The sequence below is a fragment of the Ascaphus truei genome, unplaced genomic scaffold, assembly GCF_040206685.1.
Source record: "Ascaphus truei isolate aAscTru1 unplaced genomic scaffold, aAscTru1.hap1 HAP1_SCAFFOLD_1116, whole genome shotgun sequence".
NCBI classification, from domain to species: Eukaryota; Metazoa; Chordata; class Amphibia; order Anura; family Ascaphidae; genus Ascaphus; species Ascaphus truei.
In genome coordinates, this window is record NW_027453982.1 from 67,476 (window position 1) to 90,822 (window position 23,347).

Sequence of the window (23,347 nt, forward strand, 5' to 3'; positions counted from 1 at the left end):
CAGATTAGTGGATGGAATAACATGCGTGTATAATGTACAATGTGAGGGAGAGAGAGTGCTGGAACCCCAAGCAAAGAAACATTATTGTAATATATGTAAAGTACAAGAGGCAATTCACTTTGGAATAAAGAAATGTTGTGGAAAATAACCACACCTATTTAGTATTCCAGTCCCATTTGTAACACGTTGACGTTTTCTAATCGATTCCCAGAGATCTCTCTCGATCTCGATCTCTCTCTCTCTCTCTCTCTCTCTCTCTCTCTCTCTCTCTCTCTCTCTCTCTCTCTCTCTCTCTCTCTCTTCTCTCTCTCTCTCTCTCTCTCTCTCTCTCTCTCTCTCTCTCTCTCTCTCTCTCTCTCTCTCTCTCTCTCTCTCTCTCTCTCTCTCTCTCTCTCTCTCTCTCTCTCTCTCTTTTTCCTCTCTCTCTCTCTCTCTTTTTCTCTCTCTCTTCTCTCTTTTTCTCTCTCTCTTCTCTCTTTTTCTCTCTTTTTCTCTCTCTCTCTTTCTCGTAAAAAAATAAATAAATAATATGACTATGGATGGGCAATGTGCAGGGGTATAGTATGGGCTGGGTAGGTGGTGTCTCATATGCTTTGTCACTAAAAGCTGTGGGTGTGATTTGGCAACCTGCAGCTGGGAAACTCAATCATTGTGCAAGGTTAGCGTGGTAGGGAGAATGAATGGGCTGGGAAGCGGTCTCCCTGTTGAGAGGAGGGGTGCTGCAGGTCTCTGATCACAGGGCAGCAGTGTCTCATAACCTTGCTGAAGGACGCAGCAGTATTTATTGACGTATGCAAATCATAACCTTGCTGAAGGACGCAGCAGTATTTATTGACGTATGCAAATAGCACAGGGGATGGGAGGTGCCTGCAAATCACAGGAACCAGATTCCGGCTCTCCGTGCAGGCTGAGAGCGCAGAGTTCCGGTGCGAGAGCAAAGAGACGTGGCGAAATAGCAGTGTAATCTCTCTGTATAAGCACGTCTCTTCATTACACGGGGAGGGCACACGGCTGCAGCACAGGGGGCGGGGGTGAGCTGCTGCAGCGTTTATTTCTGCAGCCTGTGGCACTATTAGCTGACACACTCAATGGGGGAGTGGGACTTTGCATCGGTTTGTGGTGTAGTCATTATCGCAGGGGACGTTTAGGTGACAATCATAACCCGCTTGTGATTTTCTCATGTTTCAGCTCTGCAAATCATGCAGGATGACTTACTGATGGACAAAAGCAAAGCTCAGCAGCGCACAACAACAGCAGCAGCAGCAACAACAAACAACATCCCAAGCTCCCAGCATCAGCAGCAAGATCCCAGCTCAGAAGCTTCCTGTGCAGCAGAGCCCTCCAGTGCAGAAAGCAGCCCCGGTGTCAGCGCCCCCACCCTCAAGGAGAAGATGCAGATGGAGTCTCCCATTATACCCGGTCTGAGCTTTTCCTCAGCCTGGCCAGCAGGAGCCCCCAGCTGCGCCTTCCCTGTCCCCATCGTTCGGCAGCACTTGGTCCACAGGAGGCACTAGCAGTGCTGTGGATGACAGCTTTTATCAAGGGATTACTCCAGTGAATGGGACCATGCTCTTCCAGAACTTCCCCCACCATCACCATCATCACCACGTCAACCCCCGTGTTTGGGGGCACCTTCTCTCCCCAGCTGGGCTTGCACATCAGACTCATCAGCAACAGCAGAGGAGATCCCCTGTCAGCCCCAATACCCAGCCCCCCTTATAACCAGAGAAACGCTTACAGCCATCAGCCCATCCTAACCAACAAGCCCTCTTCATCCTCCTCTTCCTCACCATCCCCCTTCCAGCTGGAATACCAGCAGAATGCTGCCTGGAATACACACCCTCCAACCCATGGGGGGCCCTGCAGGCTGGGAGGGACCCCCAGCAGGGCAGTAGGGGTTGGAGTAGGGGTAGGAGTTGGGGTCCCCTCCCCACTTAATCCCATCTCCCCAATGAAAAAAACCCTTCTCCAGCAATGTGATCGCCCCCCCTAAATTCCCTCGAGCATCTCCTTTAACCCCCAAATCCTGGGTGGAGGACAACGCTTTCAGGACAGATAACGGCAATAACCTATTGCCCTTTCAGGTAATAAATAACTAAACTCTGCCCTTCTTTGTTAATATATATTTATTTTTATACTAAATGCGTACAGATGTGACCCTGTCATTGTCCGCCATGGTACTGTAAAATACAACCATGTCTGAGTTTTGATTGGATTCCATGTGAATGTTGGCAGAGTATGTCATAAAATACTAGAACATTGCAGCCAGTGGAGCAGATCACATCTGCACATTATGTGGTGCCCTATGCTTCATCTTGCAGGCTGCTTATCACCCATGTATGCCTCATTTAGCTCATGTTTGCATTTGTGTTTTTCACATCTGCTGCAAGATCCCCATAGGATGCCAGAATTCATAACGTCTCTTTAATGCTTTTATATGCATATAGTAAAAAATGTTATATAGTAACATAATATTTGAAATTGAGTGTTTCTATATATCATACCCTGACATATCTACTTATTTTTATAACTTATAATGCATAATTTTACCAACAAGTATTGAGATCAACAATGCAGGGAAGCACATATAAAGGGTTATAAAATGTAATCACGTCACAATGGCAGTCAGGCACGGAAAGCATTTTTTGTATCGTCTTGTCAATTCTGCACCATATGGCTGACTTTGCTTAATTTAGTGCTATGAAGGTTTAATGGCAGCGCTACTACATTGCATTAATGCTGAAAATACTTTTTTATTTAAACCATTTTAATATAAATATAAACATTTGATTTTAATTAACTTGTGTATATTTGGTCATCTTTTTTTCTTACTAATGTGTGTATTTTTAAATTAAGAATTGTAGATGAAATGCCAAAATGCTACCAATGAAACATAACTAAACAAACATTTCTATTTTTAGGATATGGTTTTTTTTTTTTAGTTCTGTGTCCATATACAGTATGCGCATTTCAAATTGGCGTCAAATAATGTTGAGCATACTTAATAGTTAGAATAATGCAGACATTATAAATGCACTGCAGTTGCAATTCATTAGGATATTAACTATATAAATGGGATTTTTAATTAATAACTTTTAGTCAAAAAACTCCCCCTACTTCAACTCAACTGATTTGCTATTGATCACAATTCCAAATCAATAATACAGACCCCCATCATGCATTCTCTTTAGAACATATCATCTAAAATCCTTGATAAATATACGTAATTGCAACAGTGTTTGTGCAGAACAGACCTTTATGCTATGAAGTGTCTGCACAGTCTACAGTAGATACGTTGCACTAAAATATTTAAAGCTGCACTGTTCTTCCAGAGTATTGTTATTTAAGCTGTTTGTATCAGATCAGTTTCACAATTTGCAACAAGGGAAATACAATAATTTTAAGCCTTTGTATCCGCAGAATATATCTAATTGTTTTATTCCTTTTCGTAATGAAATACAAAGTATGTTCACTTATTTACGTCTTTAACACCTTATTTTTTTTTGTTTTATTTGGTGATAAAGATCCATGGTTCATACGATAGACAGTATGCAGTAATTTGTGGTGCTACTATTGATTGCTGCTGTGACTACCAGAATTTATAGAAGTATTATAGCCTTAGGTGGTGTGACATGCAACAGAGATGGGCGTAGCGTTAGCATTCTGCAAGCATTGTCTGTATGTAAAGGCAGACGTTTGGTATAGGCTCATAACAGCTGTTGGAAAATACTGGAAACCCATGCATGTAGAATCTCGCAACTGAAAGACTTTAGTAGTATTTACTTGGTAACTCATTTCAGTTGCCCTTTTAGCAGGACAGACCGAGGCCTGCTGAATTACGGCATCAATTACTTCCTTACTAAGCAGTATTCTGGGAGACTGTCTCTCGGTATTCTCTCGTCTCCCCTTTTTCCTGGGGACGTGGATTTCTGGATGCCTGTTTTTTTAATAGTTGGGCAAACGGAAAGAAGCACTTTTTGGCCATATCTATGTTCCCATAACCTTCCTATCGTCTGCATTATTTTATTGTAACCACATTCTTGCAGTGCTGTGACACAGATACTTTCATTTAAGAAATGCTTCTAGTGTCTAATCCTCTTCATTATATTCTAGTTTAGGGTGCATTGCTGCAGTTGCTACCATTGGGTAACCCTACCCCATTAGAGATGCGATACCCTTTTTACTCCCATAAATAAAGCAGCACTATATTATTCCTAGTTGGAAGTTATCACCATAAATAGAGTATGCAGAGGAAATACATTTCTGTCAAATAGAATCCTATATACAATCCAAGTTATTTTTCTTCCTCTTCTCACTTGTTTCCTTGTTAAATTTAAGAATATTAATTTGGTTCTTTTGGGCTTTTAAACTTCTGAGTTCCAGCCTTCTTCCTGACAGCTGTCAGCAGTATCTTGACGCATAGTATCGACCATGCCAGGAATTGGTCTGATTCACATTGTAATCGCCCAAATGTAAACAAATCTTGGAACCAAATAATGCCTCCGAAACAAAATTGAAAAGGGGCAAGTGTTTTGTAGTGTGCTGTGCTTATGCTGTCATATCTAGAATGAAATATAAATTGTGATGGATTTCTGCTTTAAGCAGGTGCACAGTTTTCATGTTTGACTGGTAGGAAAGACATTGCAGTGTCAGTTTTCAAGCTAGTGTGGAAAATGACTGTTGCACGGCCCATAGGAAAGTATGTTTAACTTGCATCAGAGTGAGAGCGCTCATCCGTGTAATGGCTTCTCTGCCATTTTAAAAGTTGGGCTATCATTTTAAGATGGTTGCTGGCTTTGCACATTCAGACCTGAAAGGAGAACAATAAATGTCATGGAGTATACAATAGGAACTGGTTTTGTTGGTGACCAGTAGGTTGTTTCTTATAGCAGAAAATAACGCAGCAGCAATTCTAAAGTGACATTGATTAAGGTTGTATTATAAAGCAATCAGAGGAGACTGGTGAGTCGTATGGTGGAGACAGGTGGAAAACGAAACAAGATACTCGGCTCTGCTAGTCACTAGACACAAATATTAATCTATGTGCAAAAGAAAGAAACAATATTTTGACAAAACAATTTGTTCAGCTCTAGTAGTGATTAGACAAGATAAAACTACTCGAAGTGCTAAAGAAAAACACAATGCTGAAGAACAAGGTTTATTGCAATAGATGCTAATTTACCAACAAGGTACTTTGCGGTATTTCTATACCTTCAAAGTATACAAAATAGCCGATTCAAGTCTGTATGCACTGTGTGATTGCATCAGAGCTATACATGTACCGAGATAGGGCATCAAACAAACGTGTCATTTGTCGACCGTAAAATAAGAGGCCATTCAGTTACATTTATCACCCACAGCGGTGAGACTTGGCGCAGAAATAACAAAACAGTGTTATACATCATATATGATATTGGTACTGTATTATCATAGGCACTATAAACACAATTCATCAATTAATTTCGTGGTTGGCAAGTTGCCCACTAAACTCTGTTACAAAACATGGAAAGAGGCACATATGAGACCAAGAAGGCACTGGGACTGCGGGTGTCTCCATTAGTAGGTCTTAATGAGACCACTTTGGATTGCACCAGTCTATATGCTATCACTGCACTGCAACCAGGGTGAGACGGAAGACTCGCATTACAGATTATCCACTTAAAACAAACGTACATAGTTTGCTTTGAGGGTTCATTTACTCCTTGTGCCATATACTAGTGTGTATTGTGCGTGACCCTAATTTGCAGGTGCACCACTAGGCAATAACACTATAGGAAGTGTCCTATATACATTTATATGGCCAAATAAATAGGAGCTTATCTGACTTCAATAGTGGTTTACGTTGCCTTTTATTATTATTTTATAACTAAATATCAGTATGTATGACCAAAGTATAGATTTTTAATATCGTCCAGTTTGTAGATCTATCAGTACCATTATGATTTGTTTTGATACGACTCGCCAGTCTCCTCTGATTAGCCTATCCACCTCCCTGGTAGCCCACAGTACTATATTCATTGCACTCAAATTTTAGTTCGAGCGAGGTCCCCCCATCTGTCCAGATGTATTATAAAGCAGCTTCAAAAGAAATAATTCAAAATGGAACTGTATTTAAGTGCTCAGAAAAATATGACTCCAGTTTTAGAAAATCTCTGAAGTATGGGCTCCATATGGGAAAGTAAAGTTGAATTTGTGTCGTATTTGTATTGCGAGTGTGTGACCCGTGAAGGGAATAAAAGCTTTCTGGGAAATTTGTTGTAAAGCACAATTTGAGTGTGTATGACTGCTGTCTTCTTTTTTTAAAGCAGGAATACCCTCGAAATAATTTTGTGTGAACTTCATCCAGGGCTCTTCAGATCTGTACCATGCTGATCCTATTACAGGGCTGCTCCTGCTATAGGAGGTATGAACCAGTGGGCTAAATAGTCATGGCTGCCTGTAGAGAACAGGGCTGTTCCACTCGTTCATTGGCATGCTTGCATAATGCTGCGGACTGCCACGTTGTTTCCTTAAGGCTAAGGCCCCGCTAAGGCCATTTGCTGACCACTGGCCTGCCGGTTCAGATTAATACAATAAATGAAGCAAGGGGAACTACTGTCTTACAGGTCAATATAATCAGTATTTATTATATGCTTGTGAAATAGTAGGAATTTTGTAAAGACTTTAATTTGTATTCCTATAGCAGCAGTCACCGAATGTGTGTATCTGGCGACCACATTTTGCTTCTGCCATGGTTTAAGGTTCAGTAATTCATGTCATGGACGTGCTATAATTTAAATTAAAATCACACTTCTTAATTAGCGATTTCTGTCAGTAGTTGCTGCACAGATAGGACAAATTATTTTAGTAGTTGTGGTCACCAAGCCAATTATACAAACATTTGATCTGTTTTTCTTCAATAAATACTAGTGAGTGACAGCATTATACGCCTACACATAATGAATTGGAATCTCATTTAGCGAAGATTTTTTTTTTTTTTAATACAAATATTGTGTCCTTTTTATAGGTGAAGATTACAAATTCTGCATATCCTATTCTATATCATATTTCATTGAATGATAAATGAAAACACAATTCATTTGAAAACTGGTAGGCCCAATTACATTTTGGGGGAAAAAGACCACTAAAGTAAAGAATTGTGCATAATTGTTTCTCACTTAGAGTATTGTTCATTAAACTGTGATTGTGCCGATTTGAGCATGGAAGTCCATTGAACTTTCACAGCTATTGTGCCCCCATCTCAGCACTATTGCAGTCTAAGGCCTCGGCCATGTTACCTGCTTGCATGCTGACGCTCGCTCATGCTTGCCACTGAGCCGCTACAGCCGCAATTAGAGTGTCTTTAGTAGGGGCTCGCCTACGCTTCCGCAAGCGCGCGAAAGCGTAGGTCTTAGCATATTTTAAAAATCAAGCGCTTGCCGGAGCGCAGGGCCGGTCACGTGAGCGGTTCGCCCAATGAGGGCGAACCAGCTCCGTGATGTAACTGGCCCGCCCCCTGACGGCGCGCAGGGCAAACAACCGCTAGGCCAGGGAAAGCACCCGCTTTCCCTGCGCCTCAGCACGCAAGCGAAGAGCCTGGACGAGGCCTAAAGAATAACCCTTTTAGAATCTTGTACGTTAACCCAACTCGTATTAAATGCATCTATGCATTGAGTTAGACAAAAATAATTAGGGAAATGTAATGTTAGCTTTGGCATCTTCATGTTAAACTGTTGGGGAACGTCAATGTTCCACGGTTTACTAGTTCCTCGCATTAAAGGAAATATTGTCATATTGTTTTGAAAGAAAAGTAGATCCTGTTACAAGTCGTGGTGACATGCACTGGAACATGACATTTTTCAGGAATCTCTTCTTCGAAAATCTCTTCCTCTCTCTGGACTCTGGTCACTTATTGTCTTTTTCAGTGTATGGATCCATCATTCACGCCCCCCTCGGCGCGCTCTCAGGCTACCTAGACCCGCGGTCGGGTGTCCTGCCTCCTGCGGCGCATCTTGCGGATCAGCAAATGCCAGCGCTCCATCTAGGGGCGCGCGCGGACCGCACTCGGCTCTAAGTGGCGTTCCCGCTGGCCCCGCCTCCGGGCTTCGTTCGCGCGGTCACGTCATCATCCCGTGTGTGCGTCACCCGCGCACGCGCGCAGAGTCTCCTCCGTTCCTCTGTGTAGAGGGATACACCTGTGTTGCCTCTCTCAGCCAACCACAGCCAGGCATACTCCTGAGTATGCTCCCAGCTCATTGGACTATTCTGCCTTATATGCTTAGCCTGCATATTGGCTGGGCATAACCTTGTTTATGTGCGCTGTGTTCACTGCAGTCTTGCCCCCTGTCTGAGCCTTGCCTGTCTTGTCCCGTGTTGCCTGACCTTGCTTGTTATTAGATTCCGCACTGCTCCGCTCCTGACCCGGCTTACTAACGACGATCCGTACCTCTCCGCTCCTGACCCCGGCTTACCCACGATGATCCGCACCTCTCCGCTCCTGACCGCGGCTTACCCACGATGATCCGCACCTCTCCAATCCCGACCTTGGCTAAAGTACCTGCAACGATCCATACCTCTCCAATCCAGACCTCGGCAAGTATCACTGACCATCCTGGCCTCTCCTATCCCAACCCGGCTCCCTCGACTTATCTACACTCCAGATGCGCCCTTGCGGCTGTGGGTTGGCGTTTATCAAATTTCCGCCTCGGCCCCGCGGTCACGCCTTGTTTGTGGTGAGCGCATCGTTACATTGAGGTAATCACTTTGCTGTCTCTCTGCTACCTCAAACGCAACATGTCCAAAACAAATAATCATTTTTCCTCCCTCTAATTGTAACCCTTTGCTGGGACTTCACGATGACTGTAGACTCCAATATCCTCCCGATACCACAAGCCAGATTTTAGGTGTCATATCCTGACTATTCCCCCTCCTTTATAGCACACATCTGGTTCCTCAAAATATTGCAAAACTACGCCTTTTCCACACCATGCAATCCACCAAAATTCAAACGCACTTTTCATATCCCGACTAGGCTACTGTGACCTGCCTCTTGTAGGTCTACCCTTGTTTGAAATGTATCCTGCCCATACATCTGCTTCACTGTGCAAATTCCCGGTATTGGCTACCTATACCCAGCAGAATCAAATTCAAGGTTCTGAGTCTCACCGACAAAGTTATTATTTTTTTTTTTTCAACTTTGTATTTTATTAATTTTTCAGACTTACAACAGTTTAAACATATTATAACATGGGTCAATTTTTCTGCTGTATGTACTGCCAAACCAACTCCCAAATAAACACACTACACAAAGACTCGGGGGGCGGGGGAGGGTGACACATTAGGAGAGAGGGGGGAAGGGGGAACCCCTATGCCTCAGCTACTGGTTCTGCATGGACCGCTGCCTCTCCTGACCTCTCAAGCTCCGCGTGCGGCCTTTCTGACCACTTGATCCGGGACTTCAATAGCCTCTATCAGTCATGTCCGTCAATTTGTTATGGTTATTGCTATTCGTTGAAGGAGAACTCGCCTTTCACTATCACAGCCAGATGGTGGCATTGCTCACCCCCGTGATGTCGGTTTGCGCACCGACAAAGTTCTTAATGACACAGCCCCTTTCTCCATTTTCAATCTTATCCCCAAGTATTCTCCCACATAGTCACAGCTCATTACCTACGGCTCGTCTCCTTCATTACTTCCTCTATAAGACTTTTTCAGGGCTGCTCCCCAACTGTGCAACTCTTTACCGCGCAACATTAGGCTCTCAAAATCCACCATGTTAAAGAGGCCTATTTAACACCCGAAACACAAGCCTTCATGCTGAGTGACATTTTGCCTCCACCTATGCTTGTAACATCACCCTCTCATCCCTTTTAGACTGGCTTGCACCAGGAGCCTCCTTATCTAATGTTTTATTATGCTTTCATTTGTATTTCATGCTCTGGTCATTACTGAGCTGGGCAATATGTCGGCATAATATGAATTAACGACAGTAGAAGTAGTGGTAACATTAGTCTTGGTGCCATGGAGCCTCCTCCACCATTCTCTAGACACAAAAATATCAGTAATACAGCTCTGGCTTGCGCAGGAAGATGTTCCTTACTAAGGATTCTCAAAATGTGTGGGAAGTGTGGCTGAACTTTGCCACAAACATACAATTAATAGAATTCTTCAACAGATGTGACATTCGTTTCTTAAAGTCAGCAGCAATTTAAATATATTAAATCATAGCAGATTAATGTGATGCAGTGCTCTGATTTATTGCATTTGGGGTATGGATGTCTTTATTTCTTTTATTTAAGGACACAACAAAAATTCCCCAGTTAAGGACATTTAAAATGTCTCTTTTTTTTTTTTTAAAGGAGAGAGCACTGTTCTAGAAAATATTTTGGGCACAGTTGCCTTTACTTGCCACCATTTTCACCGTCATCAGATACATGATTGGAAATACAGACACACAGACACACAGACACACAGACACACAGACACACAGACACACACACACAGACACACACACACACAGACACACACACACACACACACACACACACACACACACACACACACAGATACACACACCATTCCTAAAGTAATGTAAGTAGCATAATTTGGCATGTGCACAATCCGAATAGAGTAATAAATACATCACCCAGGACCATATTAAGGACCGACACCATCAGTTTGCACCATACAAAGGAATACGGCACCGTGCAGGTCAGTAGTATCAATCGGATAGTACTAGAGCCCACATAATCCAACGTTTCGGGCCTCTTACAGAACTGCGCCGATGAAACTCCTGTAACAGGACCGAAACATTGGATTCTGTGGGCTCTAATACATTGATACTAGTGACCTGCATGGTGCTGTATTTCATTGTCCCGCGCAAACACCTAGATTTGTGTGCGTGTTATTTTTAAACGTCATTGCAAATACTCTAAATGAGACTGCACCTTTTCAGCTCGGGCGTTTTAGCATGGTAATATTGTGCTTTAAGTGTTTGTCATTGTAAACCTTCCTCATTCTTTCCTGGAAAATAATTTAGCATGACTATGTATTGGCATATGTTACTGTATTTCCCTCCCAGATCAGTTTGACAGTGAATGCATCATTAAGTAATCATTAGCAGGACCCCACCTCCCCGTCACAAATGAAATAATGACGTCATCTTCTGCAGCAGCTGGCAAAAAAAAGTTGTATTGTAAGAATTTGCTACTGAACTTGATAATTGGCACCCAGCATGTTCTTTTCATTCCAAATTAATATTATACTTCTTTCCGTATCTGCATTTTTTACTTCAAAGATCCATTATTGCCATGAAGTATTTTGCCATATGTCACGCTAGACAGAGCCATCTTTGCTTACTGAAGTGAAATGGAGGGCAGGGAAACTGAGACTGTGTATCGTAGTTACAGCTCCAGCATAATTTCTTCACCACCTGCTGACTAATGGGCTGCAGCTTAAGGAGATAAGGAACCGTGATCAATTTTAAATGCAACATGTATTTAGGAATGGAAGACTTGCCGTTTTTATTGATCATTTTATGTGTTCTCTCAGATGAAAGTAATGGCTCTGCTACAGTTACATTACTTATTCATTGAAAAGGAGACGAAGGAAAAAAGCATGCTAAAATGGACATATCCTTCTGTCTTCAAATTGTACATTAATGTAAATACAGAAGCTTGCTCGCAATCCTATCATTCCATGTCAAATGTTTCTTTTTTGTTAATGTGTCACGTTTGCTGGATATTTTAACATTAAAGAATGCCTTAATATTTCTTCTCTTTCTCGCTCTGTCTTTTTCTCACTCTCTCTTTTTCTCTCTGTCTCTCTCTCTCTCTCTCTCTCTCTCTCTCTCTCTCTCTCTCTCTCTCTCTCTCTCTCTCTCTCTCTCTCTCTCTCTCTCTCTCTCTTTCTTTCTCTCTTTTTTTTCTCTCTTTTTTTTCTTTCTCTTTTTTTTCTCTCTTTTTTTTTCTCTCTCTTTTTTTTTCTCTTTTTCTTTCTCTCTCTCTCTCTCTCTCTCTCTCTCTCTCTCTCTCTCTCATATATTTTATTCAGTGACGCATTTATCTGGAAATATTCTTCAGTTTGTTCATTTCTTATGCTTTTGAGGTATATGGGTGGTTCTATAATCCACCACTTCCTTTTCTTTTCCTCATTTGTACATACAATACCGACATTCCGTTCACATTGGCGCTTTTGGTGCAAACCCTTACACCACATTGGTTCCTGTTCATCAGACTCTGTCTTTGAGCAACATCTGTCAGGAATGGCACTTCTCGTGTCACATAACTAAAGAGGATCTTTTATCAGGTAGCTGAAGGCACACTAGTTGAGCTTTGATGTTTAAATGACGAGATGTCTGTTGCCTATAGGTTTCTTAGAACTCCTAGTTTTACACTCGCTCACCGGTTCATCATGTTTGACAACGTCATAATTTCTGTCCAGATGAGTTAAATTAATTTACCAACATCTCTCCTGTAACCACATATTGCACATGTTATTCACAGAATTTGTATTACAGGGTATTATAATATTAATAATATCATTATTTTTTTTGGGGGGGGGAGATGTAGTGACTGTTATAAAACATTTTCCTAAGATCTTTCGCTTTGTGCTAACAATCAGTTGGCGACCTCCAACTCCTTTTAACTTGAGGTATCGCAGGTATACAGATGACACGCAGATATCTCTCCGACCTTACGTCACACTTGCAATCCAGTCCCAAGTGTCTAATTGCCTCTTGGCTATATCTTTGTGAATGGTGCTCCCCTGCCTCAAACTCAATATATGTAAAACCTGAGCCCCTCATATATATCCGCCTATACCTGGCCTAATATGGTGGGCTTTGTTTTCTGCAGTTTAGATTTCTCGTTTTACTACAGAAATAACACCTCCGTAGTGTTTAGTCTAGCTGGCTTCTCCGCGAGTTTGGAAGTAGGTCATAAATTGGACTCGTTTGAATATTTCATGCAAAGCTATGTTTCTGCAAAACTTGGCAGTAGATTTATAAATAAATGAGGTTGTTTTCTGGCATTTCAGCGCTGCGCTTGTACATCCGAGTGGATGCCAAAATGAGAACTTGCCATTCAAATTGAGAGAGTTAAGGACTCCTTTGCACATGCCAGTTACTATTGTTCTTTATGATCGAATTTTGGAAGTCTGGTTGGATTTGACAATGAAACCAGATGTTTCCGCATTGACCATAGATGTTAAAGATGCAACCTATCTTGCACACCTGCTTACATATCACCAATGAATTTCAGCATTCTAGTAATAGAGATATATTGGCCTTGGTGTTCCACAGTATCTATTACTCATTTGCTCACCAATTTTTCCTGAGAATGGAACCCTTGGATGTACAAATGGTAGATGTGACGTCCTGTTCTGTGTTTTAGCCCTTGCAAGTCTGTTGTGTGCCCTGTGATCTGGATCTGCAGCCCTCTTTCCCAGAGTTCCCTTCCTCACCTGTCCGGATCTGCTATTCCGGAGGGATGCGTCTCCACACAAGGCCTTGTGGTGCTTCTGTGCTCTGCTGCTGAGGTCTCGTTGACCCTCCCGTCTCCCTGGTCCGGAGGGGGGTGCCAGCAGATTCCAGCTGCTTGTGGCTCCTTTCCACACGCAGGAGCCCCCGGATCGCTTCCGCTGGCCTTGATCTGTTCCCGTCCCCCCGCTCAGCGCTCTTCCAACAGCTTTCTAGATGCTGGAGGAAATCCCTTCTATGGACTGTCATTGATCGAATTTGGTGTGTGATATCTTTCAATGGAGAATATCACAAGTTTTCTCAAAGGAACAAAGCCAAAATACGGAAGGGGTTGGGGAATCCTGGTGCCTTTGCAATAACATTTCTCTGCCCGCCTACATTTTTATCCCTTTATAATTTTGTAACTAACAATGCAATTTTACCCCATACTGTATACTGTACCATGAACGCCAGTTCTCCCTTGTTAACACTTCTATCGATGACCCTTTCCCCTGCTTTTGCATTATTATATCCCCCTTTTTTTTTCCCGGTCTAATACTTGCATCATTTCTTATCAAAATCTTCCATAACGTGTATTTTGAAAAGCAACAGTCTACAGCTCTAATGCAAATCTTTGCCTGGCTACGTATACTTCTGCCCTGACATTGATTTGCTTCATCTTGTTAGCCTGCATGTTCTGTTAAACACCCCAGCATTACGTTATGGCGTATGTGGCATTTCTTTTGGACCATCGAACACCAGAAAGTGCTGCCGTGAGGGTGGGATTGCCTGGGTATTGTTATTTCCATTTGTTCTTCTCCACAAATGTCTGTGTAGACAGGATTGTAACCTAAACTCATTACTGGAATGCAAACCCGATGCATGGCGGGTTTCTCCATCTGTAATTTACACGGCTTCCAAGTGGAATTTATATTCTTGTCCAGTTCTGAGACTGCATCTCTTCTATTTGTATTTTTTTGTTCTTGTACAACGCATTATAAATGTGGCCAGATTTCAATTCACAACCATTGCTTGTAAATCCGTTGGCTGTAAAAAAAAAAAAAACCCAGCATTGTGCACTGGCCTAAATTTATATTCAATACGAAGGTTCATTGTGTCCTCCTAAAATATGAAATCTGTACGATCATAATAAATAAAAAAAACAGCTCGTAATACAAATGGTAATCATCCCTTTAACATTCCTAGAAAAATTGAATAGACATTTTTAAATGGGCACAGTTTACAAATCAGAAATCACAACGACTTCTTAAAAGGTTGGTTGAACAGACAATGTGTATTGTAAAGTCGGGTAAAGGTAGCTTGTGCTGTACATGTTGGCAAGTTAAGATATTGTTGGACATTGCGGCATTTTGATCAGTGTATCCGTATCTCAGACCTGCAATGTGCCTGGTCCTTGATGTTTCTGCTCTGCCTGGCCCCTATCTTGGGGCCGTATTCAAGTCCATGGCCGTTTTAATCCAATTGCAGAGTGCAGTCAGCCACTTTTTTTTAATAATGCTGTAAAGCAGGGGTGTCCAACTCATGTCCTCAAGGGCTACCAACAGGCCAGGTTTTCAGGATAGCCTTGCATCAGCACAGATGGTTCAATCAGTCAGAGACTGAGCCACTGTTTGAGCCACCTGTGCTGAAGCAAGGATTTTCTGAAAACCCGATCTGTTGGTGGGGCTTGAGTATGGGAATTGCCCACCCCTGCTCTAAATCCTCTATTAAATATTATGTGAAGCTGTTTCTCCATGTCAGAAAAGCCTATTAACCATATTTTCAATGGAGCCCGGAGCCTTTCCTGACATGGTGAACCCGCTTCACAGCACATTGAATCGAAGCTAGTGTTGGAGTGTATTGTCAGGTCTTAGATTTTGTGCACTGCTTACGTTAAAGTGCAGCTGAATTACAGTGCAAAGATACAAAAAGGTTGGCACTAAGTGGACTTGAGCACCAACAGTTTTGTTTCTTTGCAATTCAGTTACACTGAAAAGATATCAAAAATGTATTTGTAGTTGTTGGGCATGTCGGGCCCCTTGCGGGCCTTTCTCAGGCTAGGTCCCCAGTGCAGCCGGCGGTGCGTGCGGTCGTGCGCGCGCCTCTCACCAGCCCCTTACCTGCTCCCTGCCCGGCCCCCGTCCCTCCACGCTCCCAGGCTCACTGCGCACTGTGACGCATCAGCCGGCAGGGGCTACAGCCAGTTTGTGATCTCGAGCGGTGACGCATCACGTGGTGTGGCAGGGAGCCAATCGGAGAGGGGGGAGAAGTCTGCTGAGGTGTGTGTGTGTGTGTGTGTGTGTTTTTGTGTGTTTTTTTTTTTTAGTTTGACTGGTGTCGTGGCCCCGCCCCTTTGTCATGGCCGCGCCCACACAGCCCGTTTTGGCCGCGCCGCCTGTAGATCGCGGTATAGCGCTCTGCACGCGCCGCCAGGTCGCAAGGTGGACGTGCAGGCGCGTGCAGTGGGGCCTCAGCCTTAAGGTACAGAGCAGATAGAAATTGTGCTATAAATTCCTTAACAGAGGGCCACAAAGTGAAACAGGGCGCCACAAAGTGAAACAGGGCGCCACAAAGTGAAACAGGGCGCCACAAAGTGACACAGGGCGCCACAAAGTGAAACAGGGCGCCACAAAGTGAAACAGGGCGCCACAAAGTGAAACAGGGCGCCACAAAGTGACACAGGGCGCCACAAAGTGACACAGGGCGCCACAAAGTGACACAGGGCGCCACAAAGTGAAACAGGGCGCCACAAAGTGAAACAGGGCGCCACAAAGTGACACAGGGCGCCAAAGACGCTATGGCTGCGATTATACAGGAAAACGCCCATGGTGTCTCCCGTAGCGACACCACGCGGCGCAAAAACAAATTTCGAAAACGCATCAAATGTCTCCTGCTTTGCAGTAGCAAGCGGGAGACGGGTGAGTTTGGTGTAGCCACTTCCCACGTATGTATGAAACTTGTTTTTGCGCCGCGCGGTGTCACTACGGCTGACACCACGGGCGTTTTTCTGTATAATCACAGCCTATGACGTCGGTGCTGCAAAACAGCCGTAAAATAAACAAATACAAACAATAGAACAAACAAAGGGTTACAACATACTATAAACTAGACAAAAACATAAAGAATAAATGCAATAACTGCAAGTTGAACACTCGTATGTTTCATAGATATGCATATGTGATACATAGATATGCATATGTGATACATAGATATGCATGTGTGATACATAGATATGCATATGTGATACATAGATATGCATATGTGATACATAGATATGCATATGTGATACATAGATATGCATATGTGATACATAGATATGCATATGTGATACATAGATATGCATATGTGATACATAGATATGCATATGTGATACATAGATATGCATATGTGATACATAGATATGCATATGTGATACATAGATATGCATATGTGATACATAGATATGCATATGTGATACAGAGATATGCATATGTGATACAGAGATATGCATATGTGATACATAGATATGCATATGTGATACATAGATATGCATATGTGATACATAGATATGCATATGTATATGTGATACATACATATGTATATGTGATACATACATATGTATATGTGATACATACATATGTATATGTGATACATACATAGTTTATTTTACTGCTGTTTTGCCGCACTAACGTCGATCAGCTACAAATACATTTGTGATATTTGTCACAAGACCACTTGAGTGCTCACCTTTCTGTGCCTTCGGACTGACTCCCCTGTGGGGTGACCCGCTGCATTGCGGGACCACTACTGCTGGGCACCGGTGGCAAGTATACTGGTTATGGTGAGTGCACCACACCGTTCAGCTGAGTTACAGTGCAACAGGAACACCGTGTGTTATTACAGAGGTGCTTCATACATTTCCTGCATATTCTGATGCTTTTCTACCCTCCTTTTTTTCATTTTTGCCCAGTTTTCAGTAGGTGAGTTTTTTCTTGTCACTGTGCCTGGGTCGGTAAACCCTTTCAGCAGAATCCGGTTCTGTGTCAGCAGTAAAAGCTTTGAGCTTTTGTGTGTCGGTGCTTGTTGGATAGCGTATGAACAGCAGCATCCAATTTTCATTGTGTTTCAAATTGCCCACTACAAAAAGATGCTCTACTTTTATCCTACGGTCTTTTGTATGCTATTCTTTTTGATGCTTTTAGTTCCCTTCTGAGATGATTTTGCAACTCGAGTGCTTATTGTAACATCATTACTGATATCTCAAAGACAGGGTGAGGGAAGGTCATGTTTGTGTGTAAGAATGTGCTAAATTGAGACGGATTGATAGATCAAAAGTAGCAGAATTTATAGCATTAGTGCTAGTTGCTTTTATAGGAAGATGGCGATTGATGTTCGCGATCGATTTTGTCCTTACCTGGAACACCTTACACTTCTTGGTGCTTTAGGTTGGCTATCAAATTGAAGTATTGCCTAATTTGTTCACTTTCATTGTTCACTGTTACATTACTCTTTGGCCGTCAAATAGGTGTAATCCCAGGGTCCTTTCCACTTTGGATATATGCATGGACAGTACTGTTTCACATGGAAGTGTCCTGGTACAACTCTACCTTTTTAATATTTGAAGCTCGGAACCTTTTGGCTGATAAGTGAGTCTTGGGGATTGATTACGTGCTTTCTGTGTGTTCACATACATCTCAATTAACAGTACTGGAATCCAATTACTACCGACTCTTTTTTATTACTGAAGACCGCAGTGGAAAAACTGCACCCATTTCATTTTCGGCTTTTTAAAACTTGTTCTCCCTTCCTCTAAACTATTAATCCCTTCCTCCCAACTTACAGCCATTTTAATTTAAAAATGTTATTCCATTTTCTAATATTATGTATGCTGTACATTTCCATATATAAATCTACATGTTTCCTTTTTACAGGACACAGGTTTTTTTTGGCTGATATGCCCGCCTTTTGTGTTTTCCCCACCACCCCACCCCATCCGACCACATGCTGGTACTTGGCTATCCTTAGACATGCACTCTACTTTTCTTCCGCGAATAAGGCACGTTCGACAGCGCCGGGCGCGTGCGCGGATTTTTAGTTGGCTTCTATAGAAGGGCCGCGCACAGCAGAGAGAGGAGAGCCGACAGACAGCGGTGAGGATGACGAAATTCATCTTTTCACGTGTGTGTGCGTGCGTGCTTGCGTGCGTGCGTGCGTGCGTGCGTGCGTGCGTGCGTGCGTGCTTGCGTGCGTGCGTGCGTGCTTGCGTGTTTGCAGAAGTAAAAAAAAAAGATTTATTAAAGTTTTTTTTCTTTAAAAAATCTTATCTAGGACTTTCACTCACACAACCCATGCAAACACATACACATACATACACACATACACACATACACACACATATACATTACCTGCAGCTTTCGGCACTACATACAGGAAAAGCATGCGGTACGTGTACGCGCATTCGCATAGGAACGCGCGGCCGCATGCTGCATATTACAGCCCTAACTGACTTAAAAGCTTTCACAAGCCTGAATGAGGCAGCGGTACAACATCGCAAATGGAGAAATGTTGCCACTAATCAAACACTAATTTCATGTAGCTGGAAATGGAGGCATGTCTAGTCTCGCTGGCCAAATGTAAACAAATAAGTTAGGTGGGTGCACAAAAATATATTAAACTCTAAGCAATAGGTTCGGCTCCTCTATATTCGAGATGGGCGAAATTTCTGCCGGATTTGAACTCCACCTCGGATTGACAGTTTCCTGTTAGCTGCGGAATAGTCTCAAAGACAAATATGGTTTCTCCCCGCCCCCCCCACTATAAATTAAAATTCGTCCCCCCTATATAATATCTCTTCCGTGTGGGAGTGGCAATATAACTCCTATATATTATTTTTTTTCCAAATTCCGCATATTCCGTGGCACTTCTGACGCTGCATTCCGGCCATGTCATAGCTTTCATGCTACGGATCGGATTGGGCAACAAAAGACCATGTAATCCCACAAAACGAATTCAGACTATTCCCCCCATCTCTACTCTACCTATAACCAACATTGTATATATACGTTGCTATATTTATTTTCTTCATTGGCTATTGTTGTGCAGAATAAGAAACTGAAGAGACAATTTCATGACAAACCAGTCTTCTTTACTTCCACTGAACTGTTTCTTTTGTTTGTATAGTGCAGTGGTTTTCAACCTTCGTTTTTTTGTTTTTTTTTGTTAAGGAACCTCTTGAATTATATTGTGAATTTCTTCGGATCCCCAACCCTCTTCTCCTCCCCTCACCCCCCTTCGTCTGCTCCCGTCCGTCCCTCTTCACCTGTTACACTCCCCACTTACACCTCCCCCCTTTAACACTCCCCCCTTTTCCCCTCTTACACTCCACACCCTCCTCTCTCTGTTCCCCTCGCCACACACACCCCCTCCAAAAATCTTAGCTTGGGATGAGGAGACTCAAGTGCTGCGCCGGTAGCTCCCTCCTCCGGTCGGGAGGAAGTTGATACCCGACTTCCGCCGTTGACCGGAGGAGGGAGGTGATTGAAGTGAGCGTGGGCTGCTGCTGCTTGGGAACCACCAGGCCTGGGGCAGTTGTCCCAGCTCTTTCCCCCGTCGGCCGTGGAACCTTGAACGATGCCCGTGGAACCCTGGCAGAAAAGTACTGGTATAGCGAGTCACACACATTTACCATTCTGCTGTTAAAGCGGCAGACCAAGCAATATCCTACATGTGTTTATTTATTTATTAAATCAGCTCTGTACTGTGAGAAAATACTTGTAGCATTTTTTTTTAAACAACTCAATGACATTTTGAATGTATTATAATATACAGTAACAAACATTTGTTTCTATAGCAACCATTTACAAAGTCACATCCTCTTCTGAAATAGGCTCTGGCACACCCCTTTTTGAGCCTTGCCCTCTCTCTAGCAGTGCACCAATTGTATCTTGTGACTGCCTGGTCACATGATCTTCCCCACAGAACTTTGCCTCATTGGTCCTCTTCTGCTGCACTGACAGCCATTTAGTGAACTCCTAGCCGAATCTTTACCGACTGATCAGCAACGTGGCTAATTACTTCTCATTGTGTAGATTGTATTGATGCAAATATTAAAGGGGATTTCATGCAAAACGCCTGTTAGTAGAAGACTTTTGGTCTCAAAAGTATTGGCTAATTTGTGACTCAACATGGATTAAAAAAAAAATAAGGGTAATTGTTGATCGTTATGTGATCAGCTTCCTAAAAAATCTTCAATAAAGTGAATTTTTCATTGTTTGCTTTCTGTGCTATCTGGTAATTATTGTTCTTCTCCAGTATTACTTTACACTAATTATGCTGCCAATGTTAGCCAAACAAAGCAACAAAGGGAAAATGGTCTGGATCAACAATGAACCTGTATGTACTGTACAATGGCTGACAAACGGCCTTCTCTCAAGACAATCGGTACAGATTGTAAAAACACTGCAAATGCATTTGGTTCTTATGGAGACCATAAAAGTTGAAAAAAGTATTTGAAGTATTTGAAAAGTCTTCTACTTTTCTGACTTGTTTACAAATACTTACATTTAACCTATTTAATATGCCTCTCCAATTAGTTTGTTTTGGTCCTTGATGGGGCTGCCCATTTAACTGTAGCTCAACAGCTAATGCTTTGTGATTGGATATACAGATGCAGCGGCGAGTATCCCAACACTTGCCTGGGAAAATCTGGGGCAATCTCTCAGTAATGCTGCAACATTTCTGTGACATTTCTGCAGAAAGACTAATGGCCCATCGAATTAACACAGCGGGGATCCCTGGTCAGTTTGAATGGGACTGCAAGGGACCCCCGCTGTGTTAATTCGATGGGCCATTAGTCTGTCTGCAGAAATGTCACAGATGTTGCAACATTACTGGGAGATTGCCCCAGATTTTCCCAGGCAAGTGTTGGGATACTTGTAGCTGCATCAGTATAGAAGGGGAACCAGTCCTGTAGCTTCTCTTTGCAACAGTCAAAGTAAAGGAACCTGAATGCATTCTCCTTTTATATGCAACGTTAGCTGCTCTATCAGTTCGGCTTGGAAGACCAAATTTGTGCTTGGTCTGAATCATACGTTTATAATTTAGCCGCCTTGGTTTTAGTATAAACAAAGCATGGGGCTCTGTACGTCTTGCACCAGATTTATTCAGATGTTATCGTTGTGGCTATGTTAAGAAGTTCATATTCCTTTCCCTACACTGAAATTAGGCGGGTGTCTTGATCGATAACTATTTTTGGACTTTTTGCTGCTGGTTAAATGTAAGTTCTCGAAAACAGCAAAACTACATTCCCCCTTTTTGTTTCTTATTTGTATATGTAAAGCGTGTGACAATATATAATTCTACATTGTTACCTAAGCTGGCAGTCGTTTGGTGCTCCTGTTATAAACCTGTCAAAATCCTTTTGGTTTCACTAATATAATGGCTGCTTCAGTCAGTGTAACTCAACGGCTACAATGTATCCTTATATTATTAAGGTAACATATTGTTTGTTTACAGTTCAAATAGCTGGATATATATTGGCAACAAATTCTTTTAAACAGGAAAGTGTTGCAAAGATCTTGCACTGCTTGGGAGGTGGGCTAAAACCTGCTATAGAAATCAAAGGATGCTTTAAAACGCATAAAAAATAGTTCTGACTTTGAAACTGGATCTTCTAAACGCAGGGGTGAGCAAACTTTTTATGCCGAGACCCCCTTTTTCTCCATGAAATTTCTCGCCCCACCCCCCCAACCTTGCCTGATGTAATCAAAATCACATGAAAAAAAAAAAAACTTTATTAAACGGTATATAATGTAAATACAAATGTCTAACTACTTACATACTTCAACAGCTCGCGCTTGCAAAATTAGGCTGCGTCCACGCTGCCGCTGAGAGCGGTGACATCACCAACTCTCCAAGCATGAGCACGGGGGCCTGCATAGTTTTGCAAGCACGAGCGGGGCAGGGGGACGTGTGTGTGTGTGTGTGTGTGTGCGCGCATTGACTACTGCTGAGCGTGCTTCAAAGTCAATTTTGTTTTTCTCCCCAAGCGCCACGCTTGGGAGGGCGTACGTGCACAAAGGCAATACTTTTGGGGGGGCATTCATCCACCTCTTTGCTACCTCCCTTCCTCTCCCCCCCCCCTTTTTTTTTCCTTCTCCCTTTTTCCTTCTCCCATTTGCCTTTTGATTCTCCCTGCTCTTTTGCTTGCAGTGTCATCCAATCTCCTACCCACAGTATTGTGTATTATTTTTTTTTTCCGTTTTCAATGTTGTGTTTTCACTTTTTTGTTTAAAATTATTTCTGTGCATTCATAGTATGATTGATACAGTGGCAGCCTACCCTTTCACTTGCAGAGGATCGCAGCGAAGCAGGTTCCCAGCGGAGGAGAGCAGGAACACAGCGCTATTGCAGGGCAGACACCGGAGGGAGGGGCGTTTGACATCACAGAGCTAGGGCGCGCTCCTCCCCGTACCTCTGAAGCTCCCACGTGTGCGCATACACACCATCACGTGGCCGCCACCTGCACTATCCTGTTCGGCTGCCCGCGCACAGCTTTTTTGCCCTCCCGCGCACAGTGTCTGCCGGCCTGCGCACACCAGTTTTTGCCACACGCCGCCTGCGCCCCCCTAAATAATCTTGCACCTCCTCAAGAGGGCGCGCCCCCCAGTTTGCGTACCGCTGCATTAAATTACAACACACACACTCAATCACAACACAGACACAGCACACATACTCAATCACAACACACACACACAAACACACATACTCAATCATAACACACACTCGTATAACACACGAACAACACACACTCAATCACAACCAACACAGACATACAGTCACACACACTTTCACCTGGGGGGAGTACTAAGCATGCTCCGGTCCCCCGTGTGCTGCTGCAAACTGGGGCGGGGAAACAGACAGGAGGAGGAGGGG

At 43.0% G+C, this 23,347-nt stretch overlaps 1 pseudogene; it reads left to right on the forward strand.

Annotated features, from left to right (window-relative positions):
* The first annotated feature begins 807 nt into the window (after positions 1 to 807).
* The window catches only part of LOC142475226 (cytoplasmic polyadenylation element-binding protein 3-like), a 37,338-nt pseudogene continuing 14,798 nt past the window's right edge, over positions 808 to 23,347 (forward strand).